Below are 21,395 nucleotides of genomic sequence, written 5' to 3'. Positions count from 1 at the left end.
TGATTATTGTTATTGGATATTACATTATGCTATTACGTAAAGATTATTAGACTACTTAAGACGGGTTATTGGTTCGGGGAATTACGAGGAGCTAGTTCTACAGGGTGTTGCAGCAGCAGGTTTTTGTGCAGGATTATACCTGGAACTATAGCAAGCTGGGTGAACCAGCTGTACATGGGTGCCTGGGTATGGTTCCCGTCCTGTCACTATAGCAAGCCGTGTGGACCGTCTCTATATGGGCACCTGGGTATGTTGCCAGTCCTGTCACTATAGCAAGCTGGGTGGACCGTCTCTATATGGGCCCCCTGGGTGTGGTGCCAGTCCTGTCACTATAGCAAGCTGGGTGAACCAGCTGTATATGGGTGTAACGAATCATCATGTGATTGACTCTCACAGGAGTAAATTTGCATGTAGTGTGAGCGGCTGCATATGGTATTTAATAATATTGCATGCTATAAGTCATATGGTAATGAAAGCTGGTGTGAGAGGGGGTCAAGGAGTCATGGGCTTGCCTGGGGAGTGAACGTGTGTTGGACGCGAATCTTTAGTGTGAGTAGGACTAGTCTTGTCCAGTGTAATGTTGCCAAGATGTTTCATAATTCAGTTATATGTATTCTTATAAGAATGTTTATGATTGTAGTTATCACTTTAGAATGTATTAAATATTATGTTAGTGTGATTGTGTCAGTTTGGGAGTTGTTACTTCCGTATATAGTGTGTGAGTTTAACAGTTGTGTGAGACTTGTTGGTAACTGGGAGGTGAGGGAAGCAGCGTCTGAGAGGGAGTAGCGTCGCGTGTGAGACCTCAGTAGCGAGGAGTGTGGACTGGTGTCAACATATATTACTTAAGTTGCTGTATTTCTCTGTTGTTAAGATGTACTGTATGAAACAGGTCTGGCATATAAATAATAGACATTAATAATAATTATTATTCTCAAAATGTGATGCCCAGTTCTCTGGTTTATATACATTTTCTTTTTGTGTTGTCTCCTATACGTAAACTGAGTGTATCATTAACATAGTATTTATACATCCATTTATCCCTAGATAGACTTACATTATAATAAATTTGGGTGAATACAATGATTACGGAAATACAGTCAAAGCAGCAAGACTAGTGGAACTTAACAATGAGTGCCTGGGTATTGTGACAGGCCTGTCACTATAGCAAGCTGGGTGGATAATCTATATGTGGGTGCCTGGGTATGGTGCCAGGCCTGTTACTATACTTGCTTGATACCTGGTTGATGGGGTTCTGGGAGATCTTCTGCTCTCCAAGCCCGGCCCGAGGCCCGGCTTGACCTGTAAAAGTTTGGTCCACTAAGCTGTTGCTTGGATCGGCCCGCAGGCCCACTTATCCACCTCAGCCCGGTTGGTCTTACACTTCTTTGAGAAAATTATCTAGTTTTCTCTTGAAGATGTCTACGGTTGTTCAGGCAATATTTCTTATACTCGCTGGAAGGGTGTTGAACAGCCGCGGACCTTTGTTATTCATACAGTGTTCTCTGATTGTGCCTATGACACCCTTGCTCCCAACTGCTTCTATTCTGCATTTTCTTCTATATCGTTTTCTCCAGTATGTTGTTATATTACTGTGTAGATTTGCGACCTGGCCCTCCAGTATCTTCCACGTGTATATTATTTGGTATCTCTCCTGTCTCATTTCTAGTCAGTACATTTGGAGAACTTTGAGACGATTCCATTAATTTAGGTGCTTTATCGCGTCTATGTATGTTTTTCGACGGTAGGGATGACACGCCAGCGGGCCTTTTTTTTAGGGAAAAAGGGCTGGTGGCGTGTCGGGTTTCCAGTTAAATTAGAGGTTTAAACCTCTAAATTAGAGGTTTAAATTTAAATTAGAGGTTTAAACCTCACAGTCCGCTGGACTGTGAGGTTTCCATATAATTTTCCCAGTCGTGTTTAGGGCTTCAGGTTTCCTTATAATTTTTCAGAGATATACTTACTGCACTGTTACACTCGTTTAAGGCCAAAATAATTTCAGAGATCTTAGAAGTTTGTAATAAAAAAGTCAGGGGCAAAGTCCGCTGAGAAGAATTACTGAGAATAATCTCTACTGTCATAAACAGATATTTTAGACTGTATTCTTTTAAGTAGAAATCTTACTTAGAAACGAGTATGTCTATATAAGTAACTGAATTACTGGACTACATGAGACTCCATTAATTACCTGGCCTGCCCCTCCCACTCCCACGTCACCTGTCCCTACCTCGCACCCCCCTCCCCCCCCCCTGCCAGACGCCGCCGCCAAGTCTATCTCATCAAACAGGTGTCACCGCCGTAATATCTGGCCTGCCCCTCCCCCTCTACCCCCTCTCTACCTGTTACCTCACACTCCCTACCCATTTCCGACCTTACTCCTGTCTTTCATCGTTCATATTTCCGTACAGCTATTTATATTTTAGATATCGTAATGTTAGTTCCTTTACACCAAAACATATATCAGATCTGTTCTACACAAACCAAGCGAGACATCTCAATATGTCGGCCAAGCCTTCAACACCTGACTTATTATAGCCTGGGTTGCCCCCAGGCTACCTGTCCCGACACCCACAATATGTAAGCTGCCGCCGGCTACCTGTCCCCCGGCGTTCAACACTGGACTACCTGTCAAGTCATTGCCAGCGTTCACCACCGTAATAATGTATATATTCAATAGGCATTAATAAAATGTATTTATTTATTGGTCTATATGAAACATTTAAACCCTCATTAACTCCACTCTAATACTTGGTCCACATAAAGCTTTAAGAGTGTCTCTAATCCAGTTTACAAGAACAACTTTCTGCTTACAGAAATAAAATTTGCCTAACAAAGGCAAATCCTAAAGGATTTTTTCAGTTATAACGAACAAAGGTCAGGGAAAGGATAGGTCCATTAAAAACCGAGACAGGTCAGATAACGGATAATGACGAAGAGATGAGTAGTATTTTTAATCAATATTTTGTCTCTGTATTTACTAAAGAAGAACTTAACTCTATGCCTTCAGCCGAATAAGTCTATGTGGGTGGGAACGAGGACAGGTTGACCAGTCTAGCAGTTACCAGAGATGATATTATTAAACAAATAGTAAAACTCAAACCAAACAAATCCCCAGGGCCGGATGATGTGTTCGCCAGGGTGCTTAAAGAATGCAAAGAGGAGCTTTGCGAGCCATTGTATACCATATTTAATAAATCATTTGAGTCAGGCAGAGTGCCAGAGTCGTGGAGGGTTGCAAATGTGGTACAAATTTTTAGGAAAGGAGATTTATCACTTACATCAAACTATCAGCCAATCAGCCTAACATCTGTTGTGGGAAAGTTACTTGAATCGATAATTGCAAATACCATTCATCTTCATCTTGAAAAACATAAATTAATAAATGAGTCACAACATGGTTTTACAAATGGCCATTCATGTTTAACAAATTTGCTATCTTTCTATTCCAGCATAATTGAGGCAGTTGATAGTGGTAAGGTTTGCGATGTTGTGTACCTTGACTTTAACAAAGCTTTAGATACAGTACCACATGAAAGACTGATTAAAAGACAGAGGCTCATGGTATTGGGAGTGCTATATTAATTAAGTTGGATTAGGGCATGGCTATTCCAAAGGAAACAGAGTTAATGTTTGAGGTAAAGTCAGAGTGGGAAAATTTTGTAAGTGGAGTGCTCACGGCTCTGTCCTGGGGCCCTCTGTAGTTTATAATATATATAAATGATTTAGATTCAGGTTGGAGTAGCAACATTTGTAAATTTGCTGATGATACAAAAAATCGGTAAGGAAATTAACACAGAAGAAGACTCACTATCACTACAAGTTGATCTAAATAGGGTTTTGAAATGGTCAAAAGATTGACAGATGCAGTTTAATGCTGATAAATGTAAAGTTCTGAGGCTAGGTAATGATGATAGAGTAACAAGATACGAGCTAGATGTTGATGAGATTGCGAAGTCGGATTGCGAAAGTGATCTGCGAGTTATGATTAGTAAGAATTTAAAACCAAAGGATCAATGCATGAATGTTCGTAATAAGTATAGACAGAGTATACAGAGACGAGAGCACCCCCAAATTAGACATACCTGAGCCACACTTGAAGATTTTTCTCGAAGCATGTACAGTATCTAGTACAGTACAGAAGCATGTACGAAGCTAGTGTCGATCGTGGAGTGGCCTACACAGCGGAGCTGATCGGAACCTGCCAGCTACAGGCTGGATTTGTGGTTGAAGGCCTCCACGACGGTGCACCCAGTGGGACTGTGATTTGGCTGGCCTGAGGCCGGGGTAGATTCGCCGAAAGAATCAGAGGATTCATCGTGGGCCACGACGAAGAGAACCAGGGCTACTCATCGTGAGCACCGAGGAGCATCCTATGTCTTCAGAGGAAGACGATTCTGTACATTGTGTATTTATACCCCCCGTGTGACAGTTTATATATTTATTTATGGTGGTGGTGATTATATATACATAAACCAGTGCAATTGTATCCCTTCTCCTTTAATTTACTTGCGTTATGGAACACACCCCTTGAAAGCCACTACTAACTTGGGGCTGGATACCCAAACTCTAATAACATCAGAGAAGAACCCCAGTTGCGACCCAATAGGGCCGTAACACTTCTTTTCCACAGCCCATAAAACGGAAGAAAGGGTCCTGAAAGATACTGTTAGTAGAAACGTTATCCCTACAGACAAAAATCAGAAGATACAACTGACAATTTACTATAAAACCAAAAAAAAAACGGCCAGCCTACTCATGAGAAACTCTCCAGACACAAAGCAGAACGCTTTAAAAGAGACCAACGTCGTCTATGCCTTCAAATACCCTCTTGGGGATTGTAAGCCTCAAAAAACTCAGTATATAGGCAAGACAAAAACATCTTTTTCCAGGCGTTGAACGATGCATAAGCAACAGGGCTCCATTAAGGAACATATAGTCTCTTCCTACAACCAAACCATCACCAGAGAAATCTTAGCAAACAACACAGAAATCATCGATAGATACAGCGATAGCAGGAGGCTTGACATTTGCGAGGCACTACACATTAAGAAGTCAACACCAGCAATCAACAGCCAATTAATGCACAACTATATTCTACCCACCTCAAGACTCCGCTCCATTATAGAAGCATCAAGAAATATGGACCAATAGGCTTTCTACAATCACTTCTATTTCAATACCCATTGTTTCGTGTTCTGTCTTGTGTTGATGAAATTAATACCTTATTAATACTCTTGTTCTGTCTTGTGTTGATGAAATTAATACCCTATTAATACCACATTTTGTTCTGTCTTGTGTTAATGCCACATCACCCCTTCCACCTCACTCAAATGTAGATATATAATCGGAGATACGTAAGTTCTATTCAGTTGTGTATTTGTGAACTAAAGTCTTTGAAAATGTAATAAGTTTTACGAAACGCGCCCGTGTCGCGTCAGACTAGAAATAAAAATGAATTTTGGAGAATTGATTTTTGATTTACCTCCAACAGTGAAGCGTAATGTACGAAAGATTGAGAAAATTCGTGTTAGAATTATTAATCTTACTTTTTCGGTCATATTTAATAATATATATATATATATATATATATATATATATATATATATATATATATATATATATATATAATATATATATATATATATATATATATATATATATATATATATATATATATATATATATATATAGAATATTTATAGATAATATATATACATATATATATATATATATTTTATATATATATATATATATATATATATATATATTATATATATATATATATATATATATATATATATATATATATATATATATATATATATATATATATATATATATATATATATTATCAAATATGACCGAAAAAGTAAGATTAATAAATCTAACACGAATTTTCTCAATATTTCTTATGTTTCTTTTCACTGTCGATGGTAATTGAAAAATCAATTCTCCAAAATTCATTTTTATTTTTAGTCTGACGCGACACTTGAACGCGTTTGGTAATAACTTATAACATTTTCAAAGACTTTAGTTTACACACACAGAACTATAACCTGCAGCAACACTAAACAGAGTTCTACTATGCTATCATATAAACGGCTTTCATCTTATATACCTGCATTTACGTAAGGTGATATGTTACAACAGTTTTGGATGAGGTGAACAAAACTTTCAACACAAGATAGAGCAAACTTTCAACACAAGACACAACACGGTGCAATGGGTATAAATTGGGTAAATTTAAGGGAAGAATAGAAGTAACTGCAATGGGCCTATTGGCCCATATTTCTTGATGCTTCTATATTGGTGCGGAGTCTTGAAGTGGGTAGAATATAGTTGTGCATTAATTGGCTGTTGATTGCTGGTGTTGACTTCTTGATGTGTAGTGCCTCGCAGATGTCAAGCCGCCTGCTATCGCTGTATGTATCGATGATTTCTGTGTTGTTTGTTAAGACTTTTCTGGTGATGGTCTGGTTGTGGGAAAAGATTATATGTTCCTTAATGGAGCCCTGTTGCTTATGCATCGTTAATCGCCTGGAAAGAGATATTGTTGTCTTGCCTATATACTGAGTTCTTTGAGGCTTACAGTCCACAAGTGGGCATTTGAAGGCCTTGACGACGTTGGTCTATTTTAAAGCGTTCTGCTTTGTGTCTGGAGAGTTTCTCATGAGTAGGTTGGCCGTTTTTCTGGTTTTGTAGTAAATCGTCCATTGTATCTTCTGATTTTTGTCTGTAGGGAAAACGTTCCTATCAACAATATCTTTCGCGACCCTTTCCTCCGTTTTTTGAGCTGTGGAAAAGAAGTTCCTGTAAAATAGTCTAATAGGGGGTAAAGGTGTTGTGATAGTTGTCTCTTCAGAGGTTGCATGGCGTTTCACCGAGAAGCCGTTGTTGACTAAGGACCTGCCTTACCCTACAGAGATTTTCATCGACTTGCTTCCATTCTGAGCTGTGGCTGAGAGCACGGTCGACATATGCGTTAACAACACTCCTCTTGTTCCTGTCTGTTCAGTCACTGTTGGCATTGAGGCACATTCCTATGTTTGTTTCCTTAGTGTAGACTGCAGTGTGGAAACCTCCGCTCCTTTCCATGACTGTTACATCTAGAAAGGACAGCTTCCCATCTTTCTCCATCTCGTAAGTGAAACGTAACACAGAATTCGCTCAAATGCCTCTTTCAGCTCCTGCAGATGTCTGACATCAGGTACCTGTGTAAAAATGTCGTCAACATACCTGCAGTATATAGCCGGTTTCAAGTTCATGTCGACTAAGACCTTCTGTTCGATGGTGCCCATGTAGAAGTTCGCAAACAGGACACCTAGGGGAGAACCCATGGCAACCCCATCTACTTGCTTATACATGTTAACATCCGGGCTCAAGAAGGGAGCCTCTTTAGTACAAGCTTGGAGTAGTTTCCTTAGAATGTTTTCTGGTATGGAAAGGCGGGCCAAGAGAGCAGAGTTCAACCCCCAGCAAGCACAACTAGGTGATATAAAAAACATGCTGCAACACCCTGTATAACCAGTTTTCGTAATTCCCCGCCGCTAACATCAGGCTATTACGTAATATCCTGATCTAATAACCAACCACAACAATCAGTTTGTGTAAATAACCAGACGTAACAATCAGTTGTTAAACTATCCCTAGTCACCTGTTATAATAACTCGCTACAATAATCAGTGTCAATATCCTGAATGAACAGCCAGCTGGTATAAAAACCTGCAATTATAACTTGCACTAAACACCTACGAGAATAGCCAGTTGTAATAATAACTCACAATAATAACCCCACTTATATTTTTTGCTCTTGGTCCCTTAATTGTTATTGAATCCAAAATTTTGAGGTGACTTTATGTTTCATCTGTTTGTGTCGGTTGCTGAGTTTATTATGTGTTTTGGGAAGTTATATTAAACTGTTGACTTAAAGTAAAAGGAAGATTGCAATGTTATAGGGTCGACCTGTGGATCGTCGGGACCCCAGCGGGTGACCCCCCACACTGACCATGACTCTTCCTTATTATTTAAGACTCACAAAGTATTATGAAGCAGACTGTCCTCCTAAGGTTCCCAACGTTTAGAAACTGACGTATTAATGACCCATTATCCTAACCTAACAGAGGACCCTCAACAGAAAACGAGAGAGTATGAAAATTTCGAGAGCCGCTACAATTTTCTAGTACAAAATTTTTTGGCCTTAGGTAGAGTATACGTCAAAATGCGACGTTCTATTTGGAGGACGGGTTGTATATAGACCTTCACCTCAACACTAAGTGACACTAAGAACCTTTATCTGAAGGAAGTGATAACCATTAAGGAGTGAAAACTGCCCTCAAGTACTTATGAGAAAAGTCTTAATACAAGACTCCTGTTATTTTAAGAATGAAAACGTTGACTCGTGTCAAGACTGTTATGACCTCTGGGTCATCAGAGGTCACCGGTGTGTTTACTTATGTTGGCATTAATCAACGGTTGCACTGTAGATATTACGTGATCATGTATACTGTGTAGCTCGCTTACCACGTAGTCATGTATACTGTAGAGCTGACCTGACAGCCACGTAGTCATGTATACTGTAGAGGTGACCTGACAGCCACGTGGTCATTAGAAGGTGCTGTGTTTTGCAATTAAATGATCATATATTTTGAGGAATTGGCTTCTTTAACAACGATGTTGTCATGTATACTCTGGAGATGTTAACCTAGTAACGATGTTGTCATGTATACTGCAAAGCTGCATGTCTGAAAACTATATTGTTTTGTACACAGTGAAGCTGGCATGTCTATCAACCACGAAGTTCTCAATATTGTGGAACTGCTTGTCTGGTAAACCAAGAGGTCAGGTACACTGTGATGTTGGTTTACCTGGCAACCACATGTTCATGTATCCTGTAGAAGCCCTCGTCTGGCAGTCACATTCTCATGTATACTGTGGAGTTGTCAATGTAACAACCTGCGAACTATAACCAAAACTTATAACATGACTAATAACTAGAAGTTATAAGCAGCAGTAATTATCTTCCCAAATAACAGGTAAAATTCTTGCTGTTTTTGCATTTGGCAACATTTTGCTGTAATAGCCTGCAGAAATGTCTTATTTTATTTTCTACAGTAACAGCCCATAATGATAACTTGCAGTAATAACATTCTGAAATAATATTTCTTAAAATAAATATGTCATTGCAACCAGTTTTTATTTGTAATTGAATAAGGTATAATATTTTCTTTCTGAGATTTTGTGAGTACAAATTGTAACCTGACATCATGTTGCATCATGATGCAGCTCCTTGTGTCTATTTTATATTTTATTACGTGTGTTAGTAATTTATATTAATAGTTTGAAAAAAGTAAAATAACCAATTTTAATTATCAGCTGTAAGAAACTGCAGTATTATAATGCTGTAATAACTGCTCGTAGTGATCTCGGGTAATAACCAACTGTAAAGAATAGCAGCAATAACTGGAAGTAATAACCTTCTGTAAAAGTCTGCTATAATAACCTACAGCAATATCACATCTTAATAAATTGGTGCAAAAACGTGCAAAAATAACGTGGATGATTCCAAGAATTTTGTTGCTTATTCTTCTAGCACAAAAACATGCTGTAACACCCTATATAACTAGTTCCTCCTAATTCCCCGCCTCAATAACCCGTCATAACTAGCCTAGTAACCTTTTCGTATTAGCCTGTTGTAATAACAAAGCACAACAATCCATTTGTGGAAGTGATCAGACGTAACACTCTGTAGTTAAACTATCTCTATTCACCTGTTATAATAACCCGCCTCAATAATCAGTCTCAATATCCTGAATAAACAGAAAGCTGGTATAACAACCTGCAATTACAACTTGCACTAAAAAGTTACTAGAGGAGTCTGTTGTACTAATAACTCACAGTCAAATCCTACAATCATAGCCTTATATAAGAATATCCCGGAGTAATAACCTATATTGTCAGTTTTAATTGTTACTGAAGCCAAACCTCTGAGGTAACTTTATGTTTAATCTGTTTATGTCGGTTGCCGAGTTTATTACGTGTTTGGGGAATTTATATTAAACTGTTGACTTAGGGTCAACAGAAGGTTCCGTTTGCCATGGGGTCGACCTGAGGACCGTTGTGACCCCATTGGATGACCCTACACAATGACCTGATGACCGTCGTGACCCAAGCGGGTGACCCCACACACTGACCAGGACTCTTCCTTATTAAAAAAAAATCCTCAACCCAGTAATTTATACACCTCAGGTGAGGTGTATAAATTACGTGTTAATAATTTACATTAATAGTTTGAATTAAAAAAATAACCAGTCTTAATTATCAGTTGTAAGAAGCAACAGCATTTTCCTGCTGTAATAACCGTTCGTAGTGATCTCACGTAATAACCAGCTGTAAAGAATAGCAACAATAACCGGAAGTAATAACATTCTGCAAAAGTTTGACATAGTAACTCGCCCTGATAATCACCAGTAATAACACATCATAATAACCTGACGCAATAACATGCATATATATAATATCTGAGTTATTTCTGCACGTAATATCTTGCAGAAATAATAAAACACAAAAAAACATGTTGCAACACCCCGTATAACAATTTCCTCATAACACCTCGCCCCAATAACCTGCCTTAATATCCTCCCGTAATGCCTTTCCGAATTAACCTTTTCCTAATAGCCTGGTGTAATTACCAGCCACAACAACCAACCTGTGTAAATGATCAGACTTAACAACCAGTTGTTATAACTTCCCTATTAATCTGTTATAATAACCCGCCTCACTATTCAGCACCAATATCAATAAACAGCAAGCCGGAATTACAAGCTGCCCTTATATCCGGCACTAAAACCCTCAAATAATAGCATGTTGTGATCATAACTTGATGTTTTAACCTACATCAAAAGACTGTTGTAATAGTAGCAATCGGTAATAACCTACAATAATTACCGGTTGTAATAATACCATAATAATAATAACATAAAAAATATTAAATAACAGCCTTTTGTAATAGCCTGCAGTGATAGCATACAATAATAGCCTGATGTAATAAAAACCTGTAGGAATAATATACAATAATAGTCAGTTGTTAAGATAACTCATAGTAATAACCTTCAATATTAGCCTAATATAGTAGTAACCCGTAGAATTTTCGAAATAAAATATCATATTAAGTATCTGTTGTTGTTGTTGTTGTTTGTGATAAGTGCTAAGCATTAATAATAATCCACCAAAGTAACCCTACTATAATAATCCAACAAAATAACCTTCGCTTTGGTGGATTATTATTAATGCTTATCACGGTGGATTATAATGGAGGGTTATTGTGATGGATTAATTTGGAAGGTTATTGTGGTTAGTGTATTAATGAAAGTTATTGTGGAAGATTATGATGTTGGGTTATTGTGGTGGATTAATATGGTTGGTTATTTTAGTATTATTTTTTAGGGCTATTGTGATTCATTATTATGGAGGGTTATTGTGATGGATTATTATGGAGGGTTAATGTTTTGGATTATTATGGAGGGTTATTGTGGTGGAGTTTTATTGTGGTTGATTAATTTGAAGTTTTATTGTGGAGGATTTTTATGAAGGGTTATTGTTGTGGATTATTATGGAGAGATATCGTGGTGATATGATCATTTTCGAGGGGTATTGTAGTAGATTATTATGGTGGGTTATTGTGATGAATTATTATAGATTTTTATTGTTGAGGCTTATTATAGAGGGTAATTGTTGTGGAATATTTTGGAGGGTTATTGTGGTGGATTATTATAGTGAAATGTTTGTAGAATCTTTTAATAATTGATTAATATATAATATTATCGTTGTGGATTATTCTGGTGGTTATTAGGGAGGGTCATTGAGGTTAATTATTATGGAGGACGATTTTGGTGGTTTATTGTTTAGATAAACATTGATGGGATATTGCCGTAGATTATTATTTAGGATTATAGTGGTGATTATTGTGTTGCATTCTTTTAGAGTGATTTTGAGTTGATAGAAGGTTATCAGGGTGGATTATTCTCATGGATTATTATAGAGGGCTATTGCGATGGATTATTTTGGAAGGATATTGTGTAGGATTATTATTGAGGGTTTTTGTGGTGGTTTAATACGGATTGTTATTGTAGTGAATTATTTGGTTGTTCACCTGGGGAGGGAATAAAATACTGGGTAGATTGCTTTACTAAATAGGAAGTGTCATGGTCAGTGTGTGGGGTCACCCGCTGGGGACACGACGGTCCTCTGATCGTCCCATCAATCCTTTCCACCTTCCTTTTACCTCAAGTCAACAGTTTAATATAAATTCCCCAAACTCGTAATAAATTCAGCAACCGACATAAACAGATGAAACATAACATCATCTCATAAGTTTGGCTTCAATAACAATTAAAAGCAGCTGAGAAAAGAAATTAAAAAAAAGAAAAGATAAAAAAGAAACTGAACATATTGGTTATTACTCTGGGATATTATTACAACATGGGATGATTGTAGGTTATTACTGTAAGTTATTATTACAATAATCTACTCCGGTTTGTTTTTAATTCAAGTTATAATTATTGATTATTGAGACGGGTTATTATAACAGGTGACTAGGGATAATTTAACGACTGATTGTTACGTCTGATCATATACACAAACAGATTGTTACGGATGATTATTACATAAGGCTATTACGAACAGGTTATTAGGATAGTTAAGTCGGGTTATTGAGGCGGGGAATTAAGAGGAGATAGTTATACAGGGTGTTACAGCAGGTTTTTGTGTTTTATAGTTTGTGCTGAGTATTACCTGGAATTATTTTTGTTATTTCTGACCGCTATTTCGGCATGCTAATGTGATGTGTTATTTCTGTATGTTATTATGGCGAGTTATTATTGCAAACTTTTACAAAAGGTTATTACTTCCGGTTATTACTGCATGTAATTTCTGTCATTCTTTCCCGCTAGTAATTACCTGAGATCACTACGAGTGGTTATTACAGCAGGATAATACTGCAGTTTCTTACGGCTAATTATTATGATTTTATTTTACTTTATTCTCACTTGTAATATAAATCCAAAATTCACGTAATAAGTTTTCAAACAGATTCAAGGAGCTGCAACAATATGCAACATTACGCAACATGGTGCAACATTGTGCAACATGATGTAACAGTATGCAATATTTTGCATAATTATGCAACATGTATGTAACAGTATGCACCATATGTACATTGTGCATACATTAGGTAACAATATGCAACATTATGCAACATTACGCAACATGATGCAACATTATGCAACATGATGCAACGTTATGCAACATGATGCATCTTTATGCAACATTACGCAACATGGTGCAACATGATTTCAGGTTACAATTTGTATTCATAACATCTCTAATGAAAATAATAATCCTTATTCAATAACAAATAAAAACGGGTTACAATAACATATATTTGTCTTGAGAATGATTATTTCGGAAGGTTATTACTGCAAGTTATTTTGGCAGATAATTACTACTAGTTATAACTTCTAGTTATTAGTTATGTTATAAGACCGGGTTATAAGGTCTGGTTATGTTCGCAGGTTGTTAGACTGACAACTCCACAGTATACCTGAGAATGTGACTGCCAGACGAGGGCTTCTACAGGTTACATGAACATGTGGTTGCCAGGTAAACCAACATCACAGTGTGCCTGACATCTTGGTTTACCAGACAAGCAGTTCCACAATATTGAGAACTTCGTGGTTGCCTAGACATGTCCAGCTTCGCTGTGTACAAAACAATGTAGTTTTCAGACAAGCAGCTTTGCAGTATACATGACAACATCGTTACTAGGTTAACATCTCCAGGGAATACATGACAACGTCATTACTAGGTTAGTCTCTTCAGGGTATACATGTCAATATCATAACTAGGTTAACATCTCCAGAGTATACATGACAATCATCGTTACTAGGTTAACATCTCCAGAGTATACATGACAACATCGTTACTAGGTTAACATCGCCAGAGTATACATGACAATATCGTTACTAGGTTAACATCTCCAGAGTATACATGACTACCTCGTTGCCAGGCAAGCCAATTCAACAAAATATATGACCTTTTGGTTGCAAGACCAGCAGCTTCTCATGACCACGTGGCTGTCAGGTCAGCTGTACAGTATACATGACTACGTGGCTGTCAGGTCAGCTGTACAGTATACATGACTACGTGGCTGTCAGGTCAGCTGTACAGTATACATGACTACGTGGCTGTCAGGTCAGCTCTATGTTATGACCATTGATCTCTGGGTATGGTTCCTCTGCTTTTGCAGTTGTAAAAAATATATAATAATACGGCCTTGCCTACTAAAGGTGTCTAGGGTAAATAATTGAACTGCATACTCAACAAAGCAATATACTTAAAGTAAGGGTAACAAAGAACAAACAAACATACAAATGGAAATACAGGCAGCCAGAAATATTAATGCACCAGAATACAATAACACAGTATCATTATATAAGCATTGATCACTATTTTAAAACTTAAATGTATAGATGGGTATGCACATAATGGTCTAACCAGGCAATTAGCTATGTTACTAAACAATAAACAGGTACCACAGATATATCTCAACAACATGTCCATGCCAGCCAGCTCCACCCACGCTATTGGCGTTGATGGAGCATGCACATCATGGTTATCTTGAGGTTATCTTGAGATGATTTCGGGACTTTTTAGTGTCCCCGTGGCCCGGTCCTCGACCAGGCCTCCACCCCCAGGAAGCAGCCTGTGACAGCTGACTAACTCCCAGGTACCTATTTTACTGCTAGGTAACAGGGGCATAGGGTGAAAGAAACTCTGCCCATTGTTTCTCGCCGGCGCCCGGGATCGAACCCGGGACCACAGGATCACAAGTCCAGCGTGCTCCATGACTTGCTCCAGCAAGTCCTGCGTGCTCCATGTAGGGATCCGGCCGACCGGCTCCCTACATGGTGTCTACAAGTTACCAACTAAAATCCACATGAAATCTCTAGATACTCTGCTGTCAGAGAGTAATACTTAAGAAGATAATTATTGCTAAACTTATATGCATATAACACTGATAAGATGTAATTAAGAAATTAAGTACAATCAATAAACAGGAATAATTACAAGGATGAATCAGTGACGCTAGCTTGATACACTGCCGACATTAGTGGAACAATCCAAATATGGTCATCCCCCATGAGACGCAACGGTCTCCCCCCACAGGAATGAACATGCTATAGCATTAACCAAATATTACATACAGGCACACTACAGCATGCTACAATTAAATCAAACATGTATACTGGAAAACAACTGAACATAATTGTTAATATAAATACTGAGGAAAGGAATAATGGACATACATGTTTATCATGATAAATGTTAGAATCAAATATATGGATTCGTAACACTCTACAGTATACATGACTACGAGGCTGTCAGGTCAGCTCTACAGTATACATGACTACGTTACTGTTACGTCAACTCTATAGTATACAGGACTATGTGGCTGTCAAGTCAGCTCTACAGTATACATGAATATGTGGCAGTCAGGTCAGCTCTACAGTATACATAACTACGTTACTGTTACGTCAACTCTATAGTATACATGAATACGTGGCTGTTTAGGTCAGCTACACAGTATACATGAATACGTGGTATGTGAACTACAAAGTATACATGATCACGTGATATCTACAGTGCAACCGTTGATTAATGCCAACATAAGTGAACACAATGGTGACCTCTGATGACCCAGAGGTCATATGCCGAGGTATTTGGAGTCCGGTGTGTGAGTGACCGACCATTGCATTCTGTTAGACATACGTAACTGAAGTTACGTATGTCTAACAAAATGCAAAGGTTCTGATAATGGGACTTTAGTACGACAGTTTCTTGACGTTGGGAAACCTTAGGAGGACGGACTGCTATATAATATTTTGTGAGTCTTGACTAATAAGGAAGAGTCATGGTCAGTGTGTGGGGTCACCCGCTGGGGTCACGATGGTCCTCAGGTCGACCCCATTAATAAATCTATCTCCCTTTTACCATAAGTCAACATTTTATTATAATTTCCCAAAACACGTAATAAACTCAGCAACCGAACATGTTGAATAAAGTCCTGAACAACAGATGAAACATAAAGTCACCTCAGAAGTTTGGCTTCAATAACAATTAGAAAGCGACTCAGAATAAAATATATAACTGTGGTTTAAATGATACTTAATATATAAAGTCCACTACGGGCTCACCATAGCCCGTGCTACTTGGAACTTTTTGTTCCGAGTTGATGAATCTCAAACAACAACAGATACTTAATAGAATTATTTATTTCAAAACCTCTCCTGGGTATTATTACAACAGCATTTTATTGAAGATTATTACTATGAGTTATCATAACAACAGGATAATATTTTAAATTATTACTGCATGTAATTATTACAACAGGATATTGTTGAATGGTATTCCTGCATGTTATTACTACAAAAGTCTATTGTTGTAAATTATTACTGCAGGTTATAATTACAACAGACTATTATTGAATGTTATTACTGCTGGTTATTATTGCAACAGGCTATTGTTGAATGTTATTTTGAAAAGTTATTATTACAACAGGCGTTTGCTGTAGATTATTACTGCAAGTTATTATCACAACAGGATATTATTGGAGGGTTTTAGTGCCGGTTATAAGGGCAGGTTGTTATTCCGGCTTGCCGTTTATTGATATTATTGCTGAATAATGAGACGTATTATTATAACAGGTTAATATGCTGGTTTTAACAACTGGTTGTTAAGTTTGATCATTTACACAGGCTGGTTGTTGTGGCTGGTAATTACACCAGGTTATTAGGAAAAGGTTAATTCGGAAAGTTATTCCGTGAGGATATTAATGCATGTTTTGTGGCGAGGATTTATGAGGAAGTTGTTATACAGGGTGTTACAACATGTTTTTATATTTTAATATTTATGCAAGATATTACGTGCAGAACTAACTTTGATGTTATATGTATGCACGTTATTGTGTCAGGTTATTATGATGTGTCATTACTTGAGATTATTAGGGCGAGTTATTATGTCAAACTTTTGCAGAAGGTTATTACTTCCGGTTATTGCTGCTATTTTTTACAGTTATTATCTGAGATCACTACGAACGGTTATTACTGCAGTATAATACTGCAGTTTCTTACGGCTGGTAAATTAAATTGGTTATTTTTCTTTATTCAAACTAGTAATATAATTTTAACACACGAAATTTATATGCCTCACCTGAGGTGTATAAATTACTGGGTTAAGGACTTTATCATCAATAACAAACCAGAAATCTTTTTTTTCTAGACCTAGAAAAAGCGTTCGACCTAGTTATTGCTCGAGCTACACTGTGCTGCCTTGCGGATAAGGTAATCAAAGGACACACTCTTCCCTTTGTCAAAGGAAGTCTGCTTAACCGAGAAGCTAAAGTCAAATTCCAAGGAAAAACATCGACCTCAAAGAGGCTGGAAAATGGAACTCCGCAGGGAGGAATACTAAGCCCCTTCCTCTTCAACTGTCTCATGGAACAATTCATAAAGCTCAAGTTACCGAAAAGTCAAACTGCTTAACTATGTAGACGACTTTGTGTTCATCATCAATGGCAAAGGCGCCAGGAACCAAGCATAAAAATGCCAAGATATTATCAGCAGGGAAGCGGAATGCATAGCAATGAAAATAAACAGCAATAAAAACAAAGCAATAGCCGTTAAAATGAGAACTCAAGACATCAGACTCGTAATACAAGAACATGAAATTGAGTGGGGTTTCCTCTTTTCAATACCTTGGAGTAATAATAGACAGCCAGTTGAAATCCAAGCAAGAAATTGAATATCTTCAGCAACGTTGTAAAGCCAGAAAGTCAGCTTTGCGCTCCCTGACAAGTCTTAAGAGATGGTGCATCTCTACCAGTACTCAAAATGTACTACGTTCAAGCAGTAAGGTAACTCATTGACTATGCTGCTCCTGCTCTTACATCCCTCAGTGATAACCAATGGGAGAAACTGGAAGTGTCTCAAAATGATGGCCTCAGAACTATGCTGGGAGCACCTATATGGACGCGTCGAGAGAATCTTAGAGAGGAAACCAACTTACCAGCCTTAGAAAACTGGATCAAACAAAGAATAGCCACCATAACTGCAAAACTTGTTGGAACTACCGCCAGACTGTCAATTAAAGATAACATACACAGGTTGCTTCACAGAAACCTTCAAATATCCCTGGAAACACAAACCGTAACCGTCTCTATTTTCCGCTTGTTACAACTTGTAATAAAGTTGTTACATCTTGGCTTAAAGTTGTTACATCTAATACGTCTTTATGACGTATTAGAACGTTGTTACATCTTGCTATATTGGTTGTTATAACTGGTTAGGAGGTGTTAAAACTTGTTCGAACGTTGTACCAACGTCGTGGTTTTGGTGTGTGTTTGGCGGGATAGAACTTGAAACGGGCCATTAAAAACAAAGGGTAAGATAGACCATATCATGGTCTATCTTGGGAAGAATCGAGTCTAGAGATAATCATTGAAGGATTACCAGTTAAAAAATCAGCATGTAACTCGCAGAAGCTCAAAGCAGTCATAGAAGAACAAATGGAAACCATCTCAAGACCTACAACGGCTCACATCTTCACAAACTGATCAGTTGATCAAGAAAGAGGTTCTGCTGGGGCAGCAGTTTACACTAACAACCATAAAGCTTACTGGAGCATGAATAGTGGGTGCTTAACATTGCAAACAGAATTATATGCCCTGAAGGAGGCCATAAATTATACAGTTGAGAATAATTTACATGATGTCATCATTCATACCGAATCTAAATCTTCGCTCCAGGTATTGTTATCCAGCCAGCACAGAGATAATATACAGCTCATCACAGAAATCCTACATATAGAAAAAGAAGCACACAATCTAGGGCTGTCAATCACCCTAATTTGGATACCAAGTCACATTGGCATTGACGGTAATGAAAAGGCAGACTCACTATCAAAAACTTCCACTGTTCTACACGTTGTACAGGTTAAAATACCTCTAAGTTTTTCACAGATAAAGGAGAATATCAAGAAGAAAATACTCCCATCTATCAAAAGTCGCCACAGAGTAAAAGTAGTGGAAGCAAGATCCACTGTGATATGGTACGAACAAGCTACTGGGTACTATTCTTTCAAGCCGGACAAAAAGATATCCAGAGACATTTCAGCAGCCATACACAGACTCAGACATGGGTACAAGTGCTGCTGGGAGGTAATAAACCCAAAAGTTATAGAGTGTAATTTCTGTGGAACAGAAGCAGAGGCGTCACTATTACACTACTTACTGGAATGTGAAGCTACTGAAGCCCTGCGCATCAAACTCAACATTCATTCAACGACAGCAACAGAATTAGATGCAAATTTCACAGCAACTACAATGATTAGAAAAGCAGTTGAAGAGTGGGACTCATTAGTGAACATTCTGCATCCCCTACCAAGGTAATGTCATAAAAACAAGACTAAAACCAGTGCACTAAAACAGAAGCGAAAAAGAAACAGGGCAAATAGAGGAATCCCCAGCTCCATATAAACTTTGACCCAAATATCACAGTAACAAGGTTACCGCGAATAATCGAACTCAATTACGGGCTCACTATAGTCCGTGCTAAATAAATAAATAAATAAATAAATAAATAAATGTTTATTTAGGTAAGCTACATACATACAAGAGATTTTACAAAGTTTTTTGGATTAATAGATAGAGCTAGTACATACAATGCCTAAAGCCACTATTACGCAAAGCGTTTCGGGCAGGAAAAACATTAATGATTAAAGCTTAATACTAATGAGTATAAAGAATAAAATGTGTTGAGAACAAATAAAAATAGAGGTAAAAGGGGGGGGGGTAACATGGCTGAAAAAGCAGCACAAATACAATTACAAATTATTACAGACAATTACATTCAAACAGCGTTGTTTAAAAAACAAAAAAAAAGACATGGGTTGACAACAGAGTGGTAAGGTAGGTTACAGGGAATTTATTAGGTAGTGCTTCGTTTTTATCTTAAACTGGTTGAGAGAGGTACAGTCTTTAACATGGTTGGGAAGGTCATTCCACATTCTGGGTCCCTTGATTTGTAGAGCATTTCTAGTTTGATTAAGTCGTACTCTTGGAATATCAAAACTGTAATTATTTCTGGTGTGGTGCTCATGGGTTCTGTTACAACCTTCAATGAAGCTTTTGAGGTCAGGATTGGCATTACAGTTCAGTGTTTTATATATGTATAATACACATGAGAGAATGTGCAGTGACTTAATATCAAACATATTCAGAGATTTGAGTAGGGGTACCGAGTGATGTCTGGGGCTAGAGTTGGACATTGTCCTAATAGCAGCTTTGTGTTGAGTAATTAGAGGACGTAAATGATTTTGGGTAGTAGAACCCCAAGCACAAATACCATAGTTGAGATATGGATAGATGAAGGAGTAATAGAGAGTCACCAGGGCAGGGCGGGGTACATAATATCTGATCTTAGAAAGAATTCCAACAGTTTTTGAAACTTTTTTTGATATATTTAGAATGTGTCCCTGGAAATTCAGCTTGTGGTCAATGACAACGCCAAGGAACTTGATATCTAATTTGTTACAAATTTGGGTATTATTTATTTTGAGATTTATTTGATTAGAGGATTTATTGCCAAACAGAATATAGAAAGTTTTGTCAATGTTCAGGGTGAGTTTGTTGGCAGTTAACCAAAGATGGACTTTATTTAGCTCAGTATTTACTGTGGCATTTAGAGCAAGGGGGGTCAGGACTGGAGTAAATGAAGGTTGTGTCGTCAGCAAATAGAATGGATTTGAGGTGTTGGGAGGCATTTGGAAGGTCATTAATGTAGATGAGAAAGAGGAGAAAGGGCCAAGTATGCTGCCCTGAGGAACACCAATGTTGATGGGTAGGGTGGGAGAAATTGAATTATTCACAGAAACATACTGGAGCCTGTCAGTAAGGTAAGATTTGAGGTATTGCAGGGAGTGTCCTCTGACTCCATAATGATGTAATTTAAGAAGAAGGTTTTGGTGGTTGACAGTGTCAAAAGCCTTACGCAGGTCCACAAATAACCCAACAGGGAACTCTTTTTTATCAAGAGCTGAGTGAATCAAGTTAATCATACTAATAAGTGCATCGTTAGTGCTCTTTTTGGGTCTGAAGCCATATTGACAAGAGCTAAGTATATTGTGTTTAGCTAGAAAAGAGTAAAGCTGCTTGTAGATTAGTTTTTCAAATATTTTTGACAAGTTAGGCAGGATTGATATAGGTCTGTAGTTGTTAACATCTGTGAGATCACCACATTTGTGGACAGGGGTTACTCTTGCTTTTTTATAATGTCTGGAAAGGT

Source organism: Procambarus clarkii, chromosome 28 (assembly GCF_040958095.1).
Source record: "Procambarus clarkii isolate CNS0578487 chromosome 28, FALCON_Pclarkii_2.0, whole genome shotgun sequence".
Taxonomy (NCBI): Eukaryota; Metazoa; Arthropoda; class Malacostraca; order Decapoda; family Cambaridae; genus Procambarus; species Procambarus clarkii.
Note: the sequence above shows the minus strand (reverse complement) of the source record.